The sequence below is a fragment of the Acomys russatus genome, chromosome 13 (genome assembly GCF_903995435.1).
Source record: "Acomys russatus chromosome 13, mAcoRus1.1, whole genome shotgun sequence".
Classification (NCBI taxonomy): Eukaryota; Metazoa; Chordata; class Mammalia; order Rodentia; family Muridae; genus Acomys; species Acomys russatus.
In genome coordinates, this window is record NC_067149.1 from 69,543,937 (window position 1) to 69,557,735 (window position 13,799).

Genomic DNA, 13,799 nt, shown 5'->3' on the forward strand with positions numbered 1-13,799 from the left:
TCTTGCTGGTTGCTGCTGTGTTGGTCACACTGCACTAGCTGGGCGAGGACCTTCAGGGCATTATTTGTCTGCCCTTCAGTCCTGCCGCTCCAGGATTGCAGGCGCTCTGCTGCTGCGGCCGCTGACTTTTTGAGTGGGTATGAGCCTGACTCAGGTCTTCATATACCCACACAGCAAAGCGCTTTACCAACCGAGCTGCCCTCCCGACTCCTGTTGTTATTTTGTGCCCTGTCTGGTGACTTTCCGCTTTCACTCAGCGCTCCCCCACCGTGGTTCCTCTCATCCCTCTGCTTTCTGTGTTTTTGGCAGCGAGGACCCCAAGGCCTCATTCATGCTGAAGCCTTGCCTGCCACTGAGTTGTGCCTTAGCCCTCAGTTTCTTTCTTTTTTCTCTCTTTTTAAAGTCTTTCCTAACAAGTTGTTAACTTAGTTTTGAGGTCTCATTCTTTTATCTTCTTAAACTCAAACCACACTTATCAGAGAGCCCGACTCGTGTGCCACCAGCAGCTTGTTTGTGGCCCCTGCCTTGAAGAAGAAAAAAAGAAACCCACTCAGATGTCTTTCCCGTGGACTAACGCAAGCGTGTAAATGCAAGTGCCCGCTCCCCGAGTTCTGCTCGCCTTCCCAGGGTACCCTGCTCCAGTCACTGCAGCCCCCTGATGGTTCGAGTTCTGTGTTCTCTCCCTGATTGCTTTTTGAGAGATGAAAACACACGTAAAATCGCTTTAGACGTTGCCCAAAATTCTTAGGCAAAGCCCTTTGATCTGCTCCCGGAGGCTCTTGGAGACATTTGCTACCTAAAGTGTATGGCAAGAGGCTGGGGAGAGCCTCTATGGCTAAAACACTTGGAACACAGACAACAAGTGTGAAGACGAGAGTTCAGTACCCACGCACATGCCCACACACATGCCCAGTGCATACAGCCCCACCCCAGACCAGCATTCGGAAGCCCAAGACAGGATCACCTGAGTAAGCTGGCTACACTGCCTGTCTTAGTGATCTCTCTGGGGTCAGTTGAGAGGCCCCGGCTTAGTAAATGTACTAGGAAGTGAGGAAGGAAGCTGTCAGCCTTACATGCATGCACACATATGCGGATGTACACACACACACACACAAACACACACACAAACACACACAAACACACACACACACAAACACACACACATACACACACACGCCAAACGCATGCCATTTCATTTCTTTTTTATCTCATCTGTTTCTCTCTCTAGAAACTGGCAATTGGGAAATATTTATATAAACTATTGGTGTCTCATAGTATATTTGGGTTGGTAATATGGGGCTAGGAATATGTCCTCAGTGGTAGAGTGTTTGCCTGGAGTATTCAAGGCCCTGGGTTTGATCCTTAGCACCAGAAAAACTCCAACAAAACACTTTATTAGGTGAAAATATTTACGTTTAAAATTTTTCAACCAGTCTCAGCAGAAGTCTTCACACATTGCTTCTACCATTTATCCTGCTGAGCTAGTAATTAACAAAGGCCCACCAAGGAGTGCTTTTTGGTTAAAAAGAGGAAACTGGTTTTTGTAAAAAGAATTAAAAAAAAATATATGTATGTATCTTTGTTCTATAGAGATAGTCACACTTGTTGTAAACCTGTTTTCTTATAGGTAAAAATGTCCATGTCTGTAGTGGTTAAACTGATCCTTAAAAGCCCGTGATGACCTTACACAGAGTGAGAACTCCAGTGTGGTTGACAGGGTTCCAAAAACCCCATGTCTCAAAAAGAGTTCCACTGTCAAGTTCCCTGGGGTGTGCTTTTTGGTCTCGAATACACGGGCTGGGCATCACAGCCTCGTATTTCCCTCATCTCATTCCAACCCCTGTGTGGTAAAACCAAAGACACTCTGGACCAGGGAGGATGGAAGACTTGGGCAGAAGGACCAAGCAGCTCTCCCTAGCCTCCAACACAGCTGAGGGGTGGCCTGCCTGCTAAGTAGTGCAAAGTGTCTCAAGGGCTGTCGTTGGGGCTGCGGACATAATTTATGACCTCATCTGGAGGCTGAAAGAGGGTTCTTGTGTCCCTCTGGCACGGGCGGGCCACGTCCATGTCCAAGCTTTAATACTTGGGGTTGATTTTAGCTAACAACACCGTTAGGGCCTCTTCTTACACACCCAAAACACGAAAGGTAAATGTTACATTAGGCTGTAATGTTGCCACGCTGTGAGGAGGGAGCCGCGTCCAGAGTGCATGAACGGCCACCGTCATCTGGAGACAGATTGCACTTGAGAATGGAGCTGTCACTTGGTCAGACTGAGAGAATGAGAAACTGTGAAACATCCCGCTTGACTCACCTCCTTGAAATACCGTGGCTTTCCACTCAGACCTTATATGCAAAAAGGGATTTTTTTTTTTGTCCTGTCTTATACAGTGAGATTAATGGCAACCCTTGAAAGTTAATTACGGCACTGAAAGGCTTCAGTCGCGTTTCTGCTAAAAATAAGTTGGAGGCAGGATAGTGCCCTGGCTTCTCAATTGCTTTACATCTGGTTCCTGTTTCTGAGAGGCATGTTTGGTTCTTAGACAGTTCACTCACAGCCGCTGGGGGCCCAGTGTCCTCTCCTGTGATGGGGAGAGCTGGTGATCACCCACAGGTTTGGATGTTTTGCTCGTGAGTCCATTCTATAAGAGCTGAGCTGTCTCTCCAGCCAGATACATGGAGCTTTATTTTCATGTCAGTACTGCAATTTCCTGCATAAGGAGATGAGATAAGCTTCATCAGATTTAATCCAAGCATTCTGGAGCCAGAAGATGTGGTGGTTGTGCTGGTGGTAGAGGTGGTGGTGGTGGTGATGGTGGTGGTGATGGTGGTGGTGGTGGTGGTGGTGGTGATGGTGATGGTGGTGGTGGTCGTGGAGGTGGTGATGGTGGTGGTCGTGGAGGTGGTGATGGTGGTGGTGGCGGTGATAGAGGTGGTGGTGGTGGTGGTGATGGTGATGGTGATGGTGGTGTTGGTGATGGTGGTGGTGATGGTGGTGATGGTGGTGATGGTGATGGTGGTGGTGGTGATGGTGGTGGTGGTGGTGGTGATGGTGGTGGTGGTCGTGGAGGTGGTGATGGTGGTGGTGGTGATGGTGATGGTGATGGTGGTGGTGATGGTGGTGGTGGTGGTGGTGGTGCTTCAGAACGAGGGTCAGAGAAAGCACCCCAGCTTACACTGCTTTAAAACAAGGTAACAGAGTTAAAAATGGAGAGGAAGGCAACATAGAAGAAGAGAGGTGAGGAATGGAGAAAGAAGAAAGTAAAGAAAAGAACTTTCCTTTCTTTCTTTCTTTCTTTCTTTTTTTCCAGCATGGAAAGTCTTACACACACACACACACACACACACACACACACACACACACACACACACACGTCAGACTATACAGACAAAGAGTTGCACTGTATGGGCTGCTGGCTGAAAAAAATCTCTGGAATTCCTGCTCACATGTGGGGAGGCCAGGGCGTGTGTGATGACGTGGGCCATGATTGCTCATCTGGATGGATATAGAACAGTGAGACTCCAGCTCATAACCCGTCTCCTGCCTCCGTCCGGACTCTAAGGGTGTTCTCCGTGTGAGCAACATCTAACCACTTCCCAATGGACAGGTCTATCAGAAGATCCTACAGGCAGGTGTAATGGCAAATGCCTGGGGTCTCAACAACCAGGAGGCTCAGGAGTTAGCTGTGGGCCAGCCTGGACTACACAGTGAAACTGTCTCAGTGCAAAGCAAAGCAATAAGTAAACAAGTAAGCGATAGACATCCTCTGTAGGTGATGCGCCGGTCTCCTGACATCTGTACTTTTGGCCTAATACATGATTTTTCTAATTCTCCCTATTAATTTACCAGTAACCAAATATCTAAAGTATTCCAGGTATGTGCCTTGCACCATAATGACTTCAAAACAGTATTAGTTCACTCGCAATAGGTTGTTTCTATCTTCCCCAGCTGGATAAGTGACGACTACGCTGAGAACTTGCTCAGTTTTGTCTGGCACCATATTTTCTCATTGTGTAGATCAGGCTTTCAGGAACTTTTGAACCTTCTGCTCTCATCTTCCAAGTGCTGGGGTGATAGGTGTGTGCCAACATGCCTGGCTTTATTTGGCTTTGCCTGGCTTTACATGGTACAATGCAGGATTCGCAGGCATTGTTTTGGCTCCTCTGGTTGCGTTAGCAATCGGTGCACTGTCTCCTTCATTACAGTGGGTTCCTGAGAGCGAAGCCCTCAGTTGAAAGTAGTCAGCAGGGACCGTTCTTTGATGAAGATGCTGGGCTCTCCTGCTGGAAGGTGTGTCACAGGGCACTTTACTTTTACAGAATGGGACAGGAGGAGCCTCAATGCTGCCCATCACACAGCCTGTCGCCACACTGTAGTAGTCTGGAGAGTCACCTTGACTTTGGAGGTCTTACATCAACAATCACTTGGAGTTTATTTGACGCCAGGTCATATTACCAGGACTTTACAGAAAGACACGTACTTCTGAGGGAGACCCTGGCCTCACAGATGGACTTAAATGAGGACAGACTTTACAGCTCTCTCAAAAAAACAAAACAAAACAAAACAAAAAACCCCCATTCATATTTACCCATCACCGTCCTCCGTTCAAGGACATGTAGTGTATTTTTGAAAAAGTCATGTGAAAAACCACACGTTATCTTCTGAGACGTTGAGAGCCTGTATACTTTATCTGAAGCTATTGGCCTCCCCGAGGTCTGCATCAAAGAAACCAGAAAAGACTGTACACCGAAGTGACATTGCTTTCTTTGTGGCTTGGCTACATTCTCTGTAACTGGTGACATCATAAGATCCCTTTTAGGAAGAAGCAGACACAGAAAGGAAAGATGGAGGGTGGAGGGCTGAAGGGGTGGGCGTTGAGAGGCCGCGTCTGGTCATTTGTAGAAAGCAAGGCCTCATGTATCCCCTGAGTCATTCAGACGATAATAGAAGAAGCCCGTGTCTCTCGTGTGTCTCGGGTCTGAGCACTGAGCTCGGCCCCAGGTTCTCATGGCAGCCTGGCGTTGGCAGCCTCTTTACACCTGTGTGTCTTTAAGTTTGCAGTTTCTAATATACTTCATTAATTTTAAAGGTGTCAGTTTGAGTAATAGCATAATAATATTTCAGTCCCGTTGCTCTATTGTCTCTCTTTTCCCACTGAAGTAAACATAGACCCTCAAGAAGGCAAATAAGTTTATCCAACCTGCCCAGGCACCCAGCCAGCAAACAGCCCAAAGAATCAAAGAGCAAACGAAGGTTAAGTGGTGCCGACTTGTCCTCTAAACACGTATCTTTGTGGACGCACATTTCTTCGATAAGGCATACTTTTACCCTTCAGGATTGCTGTGCCCTTATTATTATTATCTTATGTCAATAATTTCAAGAATTATTGATAAAATAACAGTAATGTCAGGTTAAATGTAATTTTAAAAAAATTCTCTTTGACAACTAAATAGACTTGCGCAGAAATAAACTACCTCTGGCATCAAAGGCAACTTCCTTTTGCGCATTCATCTTCTGCAGTTGGTTTGAGTTCAGTCGTCAGACCTGCGGCCGGAGTGGAGACGCACTGTTCCACACTTCAGTCGTTCTAATTCCTGTGAATTAGTAAAACGACTGTTGTCTTCTAGGCAAAACCGCCGTAGCTGAAGCCCTACACAGGTGGACTTTCCCCTGCAGTGAGCAAACGGCGATGAGTAGTGCAGAGCACAATCACGCCTGAGTCAGAGCTTGACTCTGTTCTCGGACTGCCACATTCAACTCTGTCATAACGCTCACAATGCAGTTTCAGGAATTTTTCAAAACCACAATTTCCCCCTCACAGAACCTGCCTTAGCCATGGCTTCGATGCTGCGTTTTCCTTACAATAGCTCTGAGCTACCCACTTCCACGCCACCAGGACCCAGATGCTTGGTGTAGCTATATTGCCTTAGAATAATGACAACGTGTATCAGAGACCTGAAATAAGCCTAAGCCGAAATCCTTACAGCTTATAATTTTACATATTATCATCTGTTCAAAGCCTCAGGCACTTCTGAATGCGTGAGACCTAATTATCCGGGTCCTATCAGACCCGTCAAGAAAGGTCACTGCAAAGCCAATCGGCTGAAACCTCACGTGCTCCAATATTACTGTTAGAAACATGTCATTGAGTCAGACTTGAAAATCATAGCTGCTGTACTGCTCAGCCATTCAAGATCTTGGCCCAGAGTTCTTGGCAGAGAGCGTGTTTGAATGGGGCCTATCTCAAGCTCTAATAGAAGCATTGGAGGGAGAAATGTTGGCAACTTTTTGGCCGAGCACCAAGGGTAGAAGGTACTTTCATCTTAAAAATCAGACGCAGCAGAGCAGTGAGGCCCGGGAGCTGCTTTGAAAAGTGACAACAGCCTTTGTTTCAATGGCCACATTCTCCACGTAGAAGCCGGGTCTCAATCAGTGAGGGTGCCGAGGGTGGGCAAAATGAACAGGATGAGCTTAGCTCAGCAAGATGGCATCCCCTGGTCTCCCTCAGCCAAGCAAGCAGGGCACCTGCACTGCTTCAGTCTCACCGGGCACATTCCTTGTTCGTCAGAATGTCCCAAGTCATCTGTGAAGACACGTGCCTGCCATCTCATACTGAGCCAAAGAGAAGTTACAAGAAAGCAAAGCCACAGGCCTCATGCGCAGGAAGCAGCTGTTGAGTTGCAACTGACTGGCTTCCGACTCTTGCTACATTTTAGGTGCCAAGGTCTGTCTTTCTAGGTACGGTGGGCCAAGGTGTGGTGATTTGAGTGAGAAATGTCCCTGATTGGCTCATGGATATGGTTACTAGTAGTGACACTGTTTGATAAGGCTCTGGAACCTTAAGGAGGTGGAGCCTTGCTGGGGGAGCGCCAGTTTTGAGGGCTTGTAGTCTGGCCCTACTTCCTGCTCTTTCTGTTTCCTGTGTGTGGATAAAATGTAACGAAACAGGTCCCTGATCCTGCCACCATGCCGAGCTGTCCCGGCCACGAGGCCTATAGCCCCTGGGAACCATAAACCAAAATAAACCCCTTTTCTTCCTTCTGTTGCTTTTGCCCACAGAATTTTATCACAGCAACAGAAAAGCAGCAGAGAGAGTTGAGGTTTCGACTTTAGAGCTGAGGATTTTCTTTTCCTTTTTACCAGCTACTTGTATAAACCTAGAAATGACACACAACTTCTCAAAATTAAATCGATTCCCTTATAAAGTGGGGATGGAATTTACACTCACTTCCTAGAGATGTGATAATGACGCAACAGAATAACACGGGGAGAGATGCTTCATGGGCTGTGATGATTTCCTGACTCTGTTCATGCACCACAAGGGACCACGGTTCTATGCAGACACGTGTAGCACGGTCTTGTGCAGCTAAAGACATGCTTAGACACTTAGACAACGAAAAGTACGTAACATCCAGGATTCTAGTTTTTCTTCTCACCCTTCCAGTATTTTTCCTTTCTCTATGTGACAAGTCAACATTAGCACATGCAGATCGCTTCCGGAAATACCAAGCTACCTGATAGGCAGTGTGAACACATCAGGCAGAATGTCACTCGGAGAGGGATAGCAAATTGATTTGTAACAGGGTGTTATCTTTCACAATGACTGCTAGTTTCTAAACGTCTTTGTTTGGACAGCTATCGCAGCTGTGGCTATTACAATTCCTGTGGTATCCAATCGTCAGCAGTATTCAGTTTTTGGGGGGTGTCGCTTTAACCCTCTGGGTAACTAAGGGCTTTTCAGGCACCCCTGGCAAGTCCGAGGCTAGAGTCGGAATTCAGAGATGGGAAGGAACGGTAAAGGGATGTGAAGAGAACGCTAATTGGGACATCCCATAAATATACTGTAACGCAGGAGGAGGGGAACCACTCAAAAGATCCTTACAGAGGAGATTAAAGGAGGCACAGGGAGACTTGCAAATCCCTCTGAAAAGCTTCTGTAAGCTTTGCATCTGTGTTTTCTGAACTCGTTCAAATTCATGATTCTCTTGATGGGGTCTTTAGATCAGTTGACAGTTGGGCGTGTCTCTCCATCTTGACAGGAGAAGCTAGAAGCACAATCCTGTCAAGACTGGACTTTCTCCAGACCATTCTTGTCTGACGTTGGGTCTGTGCTTTTCTCCCACTTCTGCTCATCGCATGATATTAAAGCATACTAAAATTACAGTTGGAGGGTCCTTGACACTGGGTAATGATTCTGATTTTGACTGTAGAGAGGAAGGCATCCTAAAGCCATGGACCTCTGCAGATGAGGATGGCATCCTAAAGCCATGGACCTCTGCAGATGAGGATGGCATCCTAAAGCCATAGTCCTCTGCAGATGAGGATGGCATCCTAAAGCCATGGACCTCTGCAGATGAGGATGGCATCCTAAAGCCATGGTCCTCTGCAGATGAGGATGGCATCCTAAAGCCATGGACCTCTGCAGATGAGGATGGCATCCTAAAGCCATGGACCTCTGCAGATGAGGATGGCATACTAAAGCCATGGACCCCTGCACACGAGGATGGCGTACTAACAGCCAGGGACTTTGCAGATATCTTTTGCTAATGAATGCTGCCAGGACATGGACCATTTCTAGCTCAATTCTAGCTGTCATAAAAGTTTATAATAGGCCTGGAAGACATTAATGAGGTTCATAACTCATCATCTATTTAAAGAACTGAGCTCCACAGAACGCATAAACATGAAAAGGGCATTTTCTCTTTATTTAGAGAGAGAGAGAGAGTTCACAGTTTCATGTGTCTGAGAGTCAATAAGCTTACAGAAAATAACCAAACTTCCCACTTTGATTTCTTCCTAGAGTAAAATTAAATGCCAGAGAACTGCATTGAAAAGGCACTCAATCTTGGGCTGCCATTTCTCTAGTTAGAAAGTGCGTGGAAAAGCTTCCTGCTGCTTGTGTTGATCTCTGGTTTCCCAGGGACAGAAGACTGCACCAAAGCAGGTTCTTGAGGAGAAGGTCGCTCTGTTGTTCAGTCAGTGGTGGTTGAAATGTAACCCCGCTAAGAAAAACCAGCACTTTAGGGTGATTACTTCGAAGGGACTTTTGGTCATTTCTCACACAGCCTTCCTCCTCCTTAATAAGACTCTACTCTGTTCAGATATCCACCCAAGGAAGTGATACCGTTCTTCAGGGCAAGCAGGCTCCAACCTTGGGCTCAGCTCCTTTCACCCCCTTAAGTCCCTCCCCTGACACTCCCCCCCCCCCCACTGCAGTGCCTCTATGGTGGTTAAACCAATCACGGCCTTCGGCACCTTTTGTCAAGGATTGGCTAGGCATAGGCATATCATCTGATTCCACGAATAGTCTTGAGCGATGAGGGAGTGCTGGCAGATTCTGGAAGGTTCTTTGTTCTTCCCTTCCTTCTATGAAACACTACTGTGTCATGTGTGGCTGCCAGGCTCACTGGCAGCTATCTTACTTTCAGCTGAGCAGGAACCTTGCTGAGAAAGAAAGATGTAAGACTCTCTTATGGGAGCAGAGGCAAGGCCACTAAAGGCCACACAGAGGGTAACCTGATGATGGATTTTTGTTCTGAAGTAGCAAATGTCTTGTTCTGGCTGTTTTGTTGTCAACCTGACACAAACTAGAGTCACCTGAGATGAGGAAACGTCCATCAGGAACTGTATCCATTGGACTGGACTGTGGGCGTGCCTGTTGGGCATTTTCTTGACTGGAGATTAATATTGGGAGGCCCCACCCCCACCCTGGTCCTGTCTAATGTGGACAGTACCAGTCCTGGATAGGGGGACCTGGGAGTGTAAGAAATTAAGGCCATGGAGAGTCATTCAGTGAGTAGTGCTCTTCCCTGGCCTGCACCTCAGATCCTGCCGCAGGTTTCTCCCTTGAGTTCCTGCCCTGACTTTCTACCAGGCTCTAGAAATACTAGGATTGTAAATGTGCACCACCATTTGCAGGTTTATGTGAGTTCTGCATTTCCTAACTCAGGACGATATGGCCTGTTAGCTGCCTCGGCGCTTCGCTTGGGGAACCATGATGAACATCTCCCAGTGCCCTCCCCTCAGCCAGGTGGCTGATTTGATGTGGGTTCAGGCTCTGCCTTTTAGGGCCTCCACCCTCTAAGAGAATTGAAGGTTTGGGGTTTAGAAGAAAGGCGGGAAGACATGATAAAGCTTGCCAGTTTTCAATAATCATATGAATGTTGCCACAACAATATCGTGTACTTTCCCCCTCTTGGCTGTCAAACTGTAATTCTTATTTCATGCTACAAAAATGGGGTGAAGCTCCTCTCTTAGGGGAATGGGCTTATGTCAGGGGCAGACGTAGCCCTGAAGAGCTGAATCTCATTCATTTTCTCTCAAAGTAAAGCGACTGAGAGGACACAGTGACTGACAGAGCATCATGGTCCAGGGTTCTATATCTTGGCCTCTAGAGTTTTCCAACTGTGCAGTTGGCACTCCGTGTTGCTGCTTTCCTTGCATATGAGCATCTGCCGTGGCAGCTGGCTAGTCTCTGCCTTTCTTCATGTGGTGGTTAATATCACCCACTTGGCAGAGCCTGCACTCTCCTGGGAGACCAGCCTCCATGGACACCTCCACAGACACCTCCACGGACACCTCCACGGACACCTCCCGTGGACACCTCCTGTGGACACCTCCTGTGGACACGTCCCGTGGACACCTCCCGTGGACACCTCCCGTGGACACCTCCCATGGACACCTCCGTGGACACCTCAATGCATACCTCCCAGGGATAATCTTGGTTAGATGAGCTGACGTAGGAGGGCTAATCTTAACCATGCCTTGCACCATTCTGTGAGCTGTGTCCTGACTAATCAGACAGCCCAGTTAGCACTGGAAGTTGTCATCTCCTTCCCTGCTTCCTGGCTGCAGATCTGTTGTGACCAGCCGCCTCTAGATTCTGCTTTTGTGACTTCCCTACTCTGATGGACTCTGACCTCGAACTGTGAGCCCAGGAAACCTGCCATTCTTTCAGATGCACCTGCCAGTTATTTCATTACAGCAGCAAGGCAACTACCCAACCTGCTCTCTGTCTCCTTAGGCATAGTTACTACATTATTTACATGGTGTGTGTGGAGGGGCACAATATACCCACAGCATTCCCGTCTTCCACTGTGGTGGACTCAGCTTGGTGGGCGTGGTAGCAGATGTCCTTACCGTGGGCCAGCCCAGTCCTTCTCTTTAACACTCAGACAAGTAAGTGCACCTTGAGCAAGGGGCACTGCAAGGAGCAAAGGGATCTTTGGCTTTATTTGGATGTGTCGAGAGTCCGTGGGCCTTTTGGGAGTCAGACAGCTGCCATAACTTTTAAAGTTATGCCCTGCACAAAGTCACATGTGTTAGCAGGGTATGGGCACTGTTCTCAATGGATCTCACTATCCCAGCGAGGTTCCTGCCACAGAAAAATCTCTGTATGTTCTTTAGACAAGGCAGACATGTCACACTTAAAGGGTCTTCGAATCTCACCTGTATCAACTGCACAGTGAGGTAGAAACCTCTGGATTCAACACCTTTTGGGGAAATAAAAACACTCAATGGAGTATGGAAGGAATTTATTTGAGCGTAGAAAAGCATATGTCTAGCGTAGTAAGACACAGAAATCCTGAAAGCTTTCTCACAGAGTCAGGGACAAGGCCACTCTAATCAGAGTACCTGAAAGCTTAACTTGGAACAACTGGATGGGGAAAATAGAGTTATGTGTGGGAAGGGAGAAAGCCAGGGATTTCATGGAGGATAGCCTCTTACATGCATCGAACTCTCCGCCACCTCCCCCATCCTCGTTAAAGCAGGACATACAACCAACTTACGGAATTAGCAATGTGTATACCCACTAATATTAAACTACCCAAAAAGAAGCTAAGAGAATACAATTTGTAATAGTATCAAAAGTGTAAAATACTCAGAAATAGCTAAACTGAGGAGGTCAAAGACTGAAAGTTTAAACGCCAGTGGAAAAAAAACCAGGCAAACGGAAAGATCTTCCATGTTCACAGACTGGAAGACAGAAGCTTAGTACAACAAATGTAGTACCCTAAAGCACTTAGTCTCTCTAACAACAATTCCAAAGGCCTTCCACAGATTATTAAGATAAAGTGTATCACGCCAAAGCAACACATAAATTAGTTTCTATAATGATCCCAAAGGCATTCCTTTTCACAGAAACAGAAAAATGGATCTTAAGTTTATATGAAGCTGCAAAAAGCTCAGAACAGCCGACGGAAAGGGTGCTGGAGCCATTGTACGGCCCAGTGCCAACATATATTGCTAGTCAAAACTGTGCGCTGCTGGCACTAGGTAGACATGCAGATCAGCAAAACAGAATGGAGCCCAGAAACGGACTGGTGCGTTCAGTCGTCTGGCCTTGACTGAGGTGACGCTAAGAGCACACAATGGTGGTGGATAAAATCTTCAGCAGATATTATCGGAAAGCCTGAAGTAATTGGCCTGCATCACACATACCAACCTTAGGCAGAGGGGATTAAAGATTTAAGTGGCAAACCTGGGCCAGAGTGGGAAAGTGTCATGACAGTACTTGGTAATGACTCTTGGTTTCCAGTCAGAAAGCACAAACAACAAACCTGAAAACAGGCGCGGGGGATGTGTCATGTGCAAAACCTTCTGCACATAAGGCAAAAAAAAAAAAAAAAAAAAAAAAAAAAAAAGCAGATTAAAATAGCTACCCAAAGAAAGGGAGGGAATATCTGCAAGATATGAAGATGCTGGTTTCCAAATAGTATGGAAACTCTTGCCACTCAATAGCAACAAAGCAGATACAACTTTAGAGGTGGCCAAACGACCTGAATAGACACTCCCCCCAAGGAAAACAAAGGAATGGCTGGTATGTGTGTCAAGATGTGAGGCAGTACTAAACATGAGCCAACTGCAAAATCAGTCACAGGGAGCCATCACTCCGTACCCGTGCTGGTGCCCGTCAGGAAGACTGAGACATAACAAATGTTGGTGAAAATTTTGAGAGGTTGGGATGTGAAATAGGAGGGTCCAGTCACTAAGGAAACCAGCATGTGTATGCAGAGTCCATCAAAAGGTAAACAGAAGGACTTCCTTATGATCTAGTCATCCCACCCCAGGCCTGTGTGTCAGAAAGACGCCATAGCAGGGTCTCCAGGAGACACCGGCACCATATGCAGCTTTGTTTATTCCCAGGAGCCAGGAACAGAAGCAAACTGAAGGCCTACTGTTGATGGACAGAGGAGAAAAAAAAAGGTGGCATGAACTTTAAAATTAGACTGCTTTTGAGTCTTTTCCAAAAGAAGGAAATAGTGTTGTCCTTGGGAACATGAGGGGACCTGGAGACATTATGTCAAGAGAAATAAGCCACATCCAAGAAGTCCAGTGCTGCCCAACTCACTTGAACAAGCCATTCCAAGCACCCAGACTCACAGAAACTGAGAGGAGAGACAGGGTGGGAGGCAGTGGGATCAGAGAGTTGCTCGATGTGCATATAGTTTGGGCTATACAAGATGGGTGTTTCTAGAGATCTCCCATGCAGCCCAGAGCCCGGAGTTAACAATACTGTTTTGTGCACTTATATATATACTTTTAATCAGCCTAGTACATCTTACAAAGTATTCTTGCCACAATAATTTTTAATAAAACCAGAAGACAAACTCCTTTCACACCTTACTCTTAGGGTTGTCATGAGAATCAGATGATATAATTCCCATGAAATCTTTGAAAAAACGATCCATGCCACGAGATGACTCATCTGTTGGTGTTGCTCTTTCATTCCGTCTTATACTGATGGACGACTTACGCTGTATTTCAAAATCTCCTTGTGATGGTCAAGCCCTTGCGGTG